This window comes from Pteropus alecto, unplaced genomic scaffold, assembly GCF_000325575.1.
Source record: "Pteropus alecto unplaced genomic scaffold, ASM32557v1 scaffold20, whole genome shotgun sequence".
NCBI classification, from domain to species: Eukaryota; Metazoa; Chordata; class Mammalia; order Chiroptera; family Pteropodidae; genus Pteropus; species Pteropus alecto.
In genome coordinates, this window is record NW_006436298.1 from 20,896,757 (window position 1) to 20,904,614 (window position 7,858).

The following is a 7,858-nucleotide window of genomic DNA, read 5'->3' on the forward strand; positions in this document are numbered from 1 at the left end:
GAAGGGTGTGGGGGGTGGGAGAATCTGGATTAGACAGCTGGAAAAGAAGCACAGCTTGCATCTTTGGGATTGATGTTGGTGACGCACAGTGGTGGAACCTCTGTGGAATCTGCAAAAGTATCCACAAGAATAACTTAGCCAGTCTGTAGAGAACAAAGTCATCACATAACAGTCCAGCTAAGTAAGAACATTTCTGACTCCTTTACCTCTCCTCACTCCTTTCACCTTGCTCTGCCCTTAGTGGGGATGGATAGTTGGCCAGCTGAGGGAGGAAGAAAACTATAGATGGACAAAAAGAAAAGAAGGACGATATCCCATTCTCCAACTGTAAGCCACCAGCTTGTAGCAGGCTCTAGTTGGGGTAAAAGTTAATGTTAAAATTAGAGCTTTGATTATTGTGTGGGTTTGCCAGTAAATATATTTTATTATGAAAGCTTTCAAATATACACAAAGTTGAGTAGTAAAATGAACCCCTCTCCACCTATGACCCAGAATGGGCAATTGTCAGGATTTTGCTATACTTGTTTCATGTATCTCTACGTAGCACAGTATGCAGCTATAAATCTTACATAACCACAATGCTGTTGCGCTACCTAACAAAATTAACAATTCCATTATACTATTCAATAGTGAATCCATATTCAAATTTCTTTATCTCAAAAATGTCTTTTTAGAGTTGGATTCTTCTAGTTAGGAAATAGTAATTTTTAGGTATTCCATGTGACTCTCTAAAAGTCTCCTCGAATCTCCTTTTCCCCCTAATAACATTGATTTGTTGAAGAAACTTGGCAGTTTGCCCCATAGAATGTCCATGTTCTGGATTTGATTGTTTATTTTGGAATACTTAATATGTTTCTATATCCCCCCCACCCACCTTTTTTATTTTTAGTAAACTGAGATTTAGCTCTAAAGCCTCTCTTGGATTAAGGTTAAGTTCTTTGGGCAAGAATGCTACATACATAGGTGGTGCTATAAACTTTGTTGTATCACGTCATGTCTGATTCTGTCACTTTAGTGACGCTAAGAGTCAGCATTGGGTTTAGGTGGTGAAAGTCCAATCCCTCCACTCATAGATTTTCCATTAACTTCCCCCTCGATTTAGTTTTATTGAGATATCTGACATATAACATTGTATTAATTTAAGGAGTACAGCATAATGATATATGTATATATTGCAAAATGATTACCACAATATGTTTAGATAATATTCATCACGTCACATAGTTACAAATATTTTTTCTTATGATGAGAACTTTTAAGATGCCCGCTCAGCAACTTTCAAATATAATACAGTATTGTTAACTATAGTTAGCATACTGTACATTACAGCCCCAAGACTATTTATTGTATAACTAGGAGCTTATACCTTTTAACCACCTTCACCCAACCTCCCAATCCCCACCTATAGCAACCACCAGTCTGTTCTCTCTTTCTGAGTTCAGTTTTTTAAAACTCCACATATAAGCGACATCATACAACATTTGTTTTTTTTTTTCTCGATCTGACTTATTTCACTTAGTATAAGGCCCTCAGGGTCCATCCATGTTGTCAAAATCACAAGATTTTTTTTTTTAATGGCTGAATAATATTCCTGTATGTGTGTGTGCACACATGTGTGTATATAGTGAATAATGCTGTAATGAACATGGAGGTGAAGATATCTCTTTCAGATAGTGATTTTGTTTCCTTTGGCTATATAACCAGAAGTAGGTAATTCTGTGTGTAAATTTTTGAGGAACCTCCATAATGTTTTCTTTAGTGGCTGCCCCAATTTACATTCTCAGCAACAATGCACAAGTACTTTTCTCCACATTCTTGTCAGCACTTGTTCTCTTTTTGATTACAGCCATTCTAACAGATCTGAGCTGATATTTCATGGTTGTTTTGATTTGCATTTTTTTGTTTAATAATGTTGAGCACTCTCTCATGTAACTGTTGGCCATATGTATGCTTCCTATGGAAAATGTCTATTCAGTTCTTCTGTTCATATTTTAATCAGATTGTTTTTTGGTATTGAGTTGAATTGGGTTATTTATATATTTTTGGATATTAACACCTTATTAGATATATGATTTACAAATATCTTTTCCCATTTCACAAGTCGCCTTTCATTTTGTTGATGGTTTCCTATGCTGTGCAGAAGCTTTTTAGGTTGTTGTAGTCTCACTTGCTTATTTTTGCTTTTGTTCCCTTTGTTTTTGGTGTCAAATCCAAAAAATCATTGCTAAGACCAATGTCAAGTTGCTTACCCTCTATGTTTTCATCCAGGATTTTAATGGTTTCAGGTCTTACATTCAAGTCTTTAATTCATTTTGAGTTGATTTTTATCTAATTGTTTCATCCATGAATGATCATTTTCTTAATTTTATTAAGAGTTGCAAACCGGTGCTTTTCTGTCATTCTTGCCACATTAGCTGGAATTCTTTAAGGAAGAACATTTTCCTTAACAATAGGCTATTTGGTTACCTTGAAAAAAAAGTTTACCAAGGATAGACGGGATAAATATTTAATTATTCCCCTTTAAATGTTAATTTTATAGGAAGGAGTTGATGCCCTAGTTACTTTCAGTGGTGACCAATGAGATTTCCTTCCTCCTCTCCTCCCTCCCTCCCTTCCTTCTTTTTAATATCCTTATGAACATAAGGATTTATATAGTCAATGTGTTTCAAACAGTTGCAGTCATTACCCTTTTAGAGGTGCACAAATTTAAATCTTTGACCAATGGGAACACTTTCACATTCCTTTTCTGTCTCATTGACATGACCCCATTAATCTTTGATAGCTTTTTTGCTGGTTCAAGATGTTCAGGTTCATTTTATATATTTCTCTCTCCAGACATCAGTAATTCCTGCAAGGAACCCTGGTTCATTTTAGTGGGGAATGGTGTTTAGAGAGAAAAATCTGGGCACTAGTGATGCTTATTGTTACTACCTTTTTAATGGACAGTCAGGAAATACATATTTTGACAAAGAAAAAAGTCATGAGGTGATACTGATATTTAAGTTTAACCTTATAGAGACTTTACATATTTTCTTTGATTTCACTGTCATTTCTGTTTTATGTAATTACTTATTATTTGCTCTATCCTGCAACATGTCTACTTTCAAAATAAATATTCTACAACATAAGAAATATAGTTACAAAATATATATTCTACAATATAAAACTTTAATTTAAACATAATAATGCTGATATTACCACCGACAATAAGAATACTTAATGAAGTATAAGCTTTCTTTGTAGCTATATTTGTCCTTAGGATTTGTTCTACTAAGAGCAGACAGTCAAAATACTATGTTCTAAAGCCACTAGAAATAAATATTTCTATCCATGGCCTTGCTACTCTGAACATGCCCCATTTCGTCTGATCTTGGAAGCTAAGCAGGATTGGGCCTGGTTAGTACTTGGATGGGAGACCACCTAAGAATACCAGGTGCTGTAAGCTTTAAAAAAAAAAAAAGAATTATTTTGTCTGTGCAATTATATCATCACTTGATATACAGTTATTTGTTTCAGTTTGTTTACCTATAAATAGTTATATTTGCAAAAGACACATTGATAACATAACTCAAGGCCTAGTAAAAATAGTTATCTGTAGGAGGAGGAAAGGAATAGGTGGGTAGAAGTGAGAATTCTCTGAATATACCCTGTTATATAAGTTTAAGCTTGTATTCATGTGCTATATATTATGAAAATAAAAACTAGGTTAAAAAATTATCTATACCTGGAGATATCAAATATAGTCTGTTGGATATGAATCTGGTTTTTTTGGGGGGAAGTTTGGCTGGAGATGTAAATTTGGAAGACTGTCAGCGAAGTGAATGAGATTACAGTGAGAAGGGGGTGTAGATAGATGGAAAAGACATTTGGGACTGGGAACTGGAATATTCTATTATGTAGCGGTCAGAAAGAAGACAAGGATCCATCAAAGGAGGCTGAAGGATACTTAGTGAGTGAGAAGGAAAACCAGATGAATGTGGCATGAGGAAGCTGCATGGGAAAGTGATTCCAGAAGGAGAATGGGACCACCTGCTCTTTCACTCACTTTTTGCATTGCTATCCTTCTAGTATGCTTAACCACAGGTCACTTTTTAAAGAATTATAGGAGGGAGCTGAAGTTAGGGAAATGGGAGATATTTAGAGGGGGAGGGCATGCGCTTTAATAATGAGAAAGCAAGTCCAATTTAGAAGAGAAATTCAAGTAAGCCAATTTTTGTAAAACTTTCACTCTTAGACTACCTTATAATAACCTCAAACTTCTCAGTTGATTTTGTTAAACTTAAAAGAAACTCTGGATTTAAAATAGGATCAAGTTAAAATTTAAAGTTGGAAGAAAGAGAATAAACAAAAATATTATTTTCCATGAATTGTAAAAAAATACAAAGATAAAAACAGTATAGATACTTTTTTTTTTTTTTAAAGCCAATTGATTAGTCTAAATTTTATATTGAAAGAAGGCACAGTTACCATGATAGAAAGTGAGGGCAGAGTGGATGGTATAACTTCAAAGTATTCTATACCCTGGACACATTGATCAAAGGCAAAATAATAAAAGAAGCAAGTCCGAGGGAGTCATTGCATTATTAGAAAAAGACTCCCTGTATTTCAGTTTATGACACCAAATCTCCTAAGGCAAAGTCAAGAGATGAAAGATATCATAGTTGGAGCACACAATGAATCTATTAAAGGCTTTCTTCTCACTTGTGAATTTTCTCCAAAATTTTCTCTAAAGGTGAATTTTAGGTATAAAGGATTTCATAGAAGGACCTGAAATACATGTGTTGGAGTGGGGTGGCGTGGGGGTCTGTTCTCTCAAGTTAAATATTGTAGCTTAAGAAAATGGAGAGTGGAAGGTAAGGAAGGAAACAGCTTAGAAGTACAAAGATGATCAGATGTTTGTTTGTCTTTATTCTTGTTTTGATTAAATGATATTTCTGCTTTTTTACTTTATAAAACATGGGTACTAAACATATCCAGAAGTTCAGTATTTTGATAGTAGGTTGAGAATATATTCATATAAGTCTTATTTTAAAGTTGTAATTCTTAGGTTGTAATTAAGCCCTGGGGTATTATAGCCACAATTCAGGTGTTAGAACTGGGTGTTAAATGATCTTACTTTTAGAGTTTAGTTTCAGAGTTCAAATTCTTGGTATTTTGCTTTACAAAAACAGCATCAGAAATAACCAAAGTAAAACATATCCAATGCAGAAACTATGGAGAATATAGAAAAGTACTAATAAAGAGCAAAATCACCTGAAACTTACCTACCTAGGGTTGATCACTGTTCTTTCAGTTCATTTCTATATATATACTTATATGTAAATGTATGTGTATTTATTTTTTGTGTAATTTTATTTTAGATTAATATATTACATCATAAAATTTATTTCATAATATGTTCTTTATTATTTTAAATAATTATGTAATAAGAATTAAAATGACATTTTATTTGGGGAATTAGTCTGTATTAAAATGGCAGGATCATGAAGAGAGATGTTCAAATTATCGTTGCATAAATAAACCACACCAAAATTTAGTGGCCGAAATTAGTTTATGATGATCTCTCACATTCTGGGGTATGAGGGGTTTAGCTGGGTTCTTCTTACTTGGGGTCCACCATAGAATTGCAGCCAGAGTATAAAATTGGGGTCCACCATAGAATTGCAGCCAGAGTATAAAATAGCAGCTGAGTATAAAATTGTCTGATGCTTAATCACTTACATGTCTGGTGTCTGGGTTGTGATGTCTGGACATGACATGTGTGGACAGCCAGAAGCTGTCCAGGTATCTCTCTTTCCATACATCCTCTTCGTTTGGCTAGCTTGGGCTTCCTCAAAGCATGGTGCTCTCAAGGTAGCCAGAATGCCCTGCATTGTGATTGGCTTCTGCTGGAGCAAGCATTCCCAGGATTGGACAGAAGCTTCAAAACTTCTTACAGTCTAGCCTCAGAAGACCCAGAATGTCATATTTCTGCTGCATTTTATTGACAAAGCAAATCACTAAAGCCCAGATTCAAGGGGAGAGGAATTAGATTCCACCCTCCAGATAGAATAGCAAAGAGTTTGCACCTATCTAGAATCTGTTACAAGTGGCTTCATCCAATTTTAGTGTGGAATAATGCACTTTAATTCCAGCTTGCTATAATAGAAGACTAATATCAGCCATGTTATATATTCATTTAACTATTGTTACTTGAAAAATGGATACTTTTGTTTATTTTTACTTTTAAAAAATAAAAATGTTATCATAACATAATATTGTATTTTTCTTTTTACCCTCGGACATTTTCTCATGCCTATAAATATTTTTATAGAAGATTTTCAGTGATTTCATATTGCTCTGATACATTTTTTTTTTAAAAAAGGTTTTAAACAAAGATTATTTACTGGTGTTACTATAGTAATGACAAAATAATTTAAATTGCTCACCTTAAATTGCAGAGGGGTTAAGCAAACCAATATAAAGGACTAAAATAACTAGAGAGATCTGCTAAAGGAAAGGCATAACTGCTAATGGCTCATTATTAGATAGCCTTTAGGGCATTGTAAATGATTTAAAAAGTCAACTAATCAGGGACTCCTAATGTGATTTCCTGTTTTAGTTGCTAAAAATAATTTCAACCTAGAGCCCTACTTCTTGAATATATATATATATCCTTGTGGAAGCGATGGTTTTGTTATTGTAAATTGGGTAAATTAATAACAATAATGTACAATTATTGTGCAGTTACTATAAGTTAGGCAATATGTTAAGAGTGTTATATTTTTCTTCTTCTAATACTCGTGACTACTCTTTAAGGTAGATGATGTATTCCCACGTTTTCATGAGAAAACTGAGGTTTAGAGACACAACTGAGTTTTAGAGACTCTAAGCCACTCCCTAAGCCAACACAAATGGCCAAGTATGAGCCTGGATTTAACCGAGGTAGTGTGACTGCAAAACAAGTGTGTGTAAGTTTGTGTAATACAGTTTCTTATTGAAAATAATAAAAAAGTATTGATCACAATTTGGAATAAGACTAGCTTTAGTGCAGAGGAGGATGCAAAGATAAATAAAGCATGACACCCCTTTTTAAGGATACCAAAATGTAGTGGATGATGGATGTCAAGGAATAATATTATAAGTGATTTGTAAGAGAGGGGTGCTCAGCTCATCTCTGCTATGAGAATGCAGAGGCAGGGGACAGGAAGAGGGGATGTTGGGATGTGTAGTGCTTAGTTTTGGTTTGAGACATGTTGGAAAGACTGGTAGGATTTCTGTATGGAGATGCCCAGCAGTCAGTTGAAAGCTTCTTGAGCTCAATATTGGGGCTTCATTGAACAAGGATCGTTGCCTACTACAGTAAAAATAGTTTGCTGGAAACTGTGGGGTAGCTAGATGGAAGTGTCTAAGTAGTTGACAATGTGAGTCTAGCTCTGCAGAAGGTAATTAGCTATCAATTAGAGAAAATTGTTCTGTGGTCATTATAGGTTTGGAAAATGATAGGTTAAATAAAGTTAACTCTGTGTTTAGGCCTTTTTGGTGTTTATTTTATGTTTAAGTATTTTGACTAAGAAAATATCTAGAGTATCCATACAAATTTATTTCCTTATTCACAACAGAATTCTTTAGTCTGGTCAAAATGTGGGCATAGCATTGCATAGAACACACTTTGGGGAATATTGATTGTAGCTTATGTGAAAATTTAAGAGTTGGAAATGGGAGTGTTTTATAGGGATGAGGAAAACCTGAGATTGCTCCAAGGGAAAGTTTAATTTGATATTGAAGGAAAGGATAGAGTTGAGGTCGAAGCTTGAAGCAAGGCTGAGGATGGGGAATTGTTTGTAGGTAAGAAGACTGCATTTGGGGAACAGGGAGA

General features: G+C 34.5%; 1 protein-coding gene and 1 pseudogene across 1 annotated transcript in view; both read left to right on the top strand.

Annotated features, from left to right (window-relative positions):
• Nucleotides 1-7,858, top strand: part of ADGRV1 (adhesion G protein-coupled receptor V1) — a 469,718-nt gene that overhangs the window by 4,526 nt on the left and 457,334 nt on the right.
• LOC112480973 lies at nucleotides 3,327-3,445 on the top strand (annotated as a pseudogene).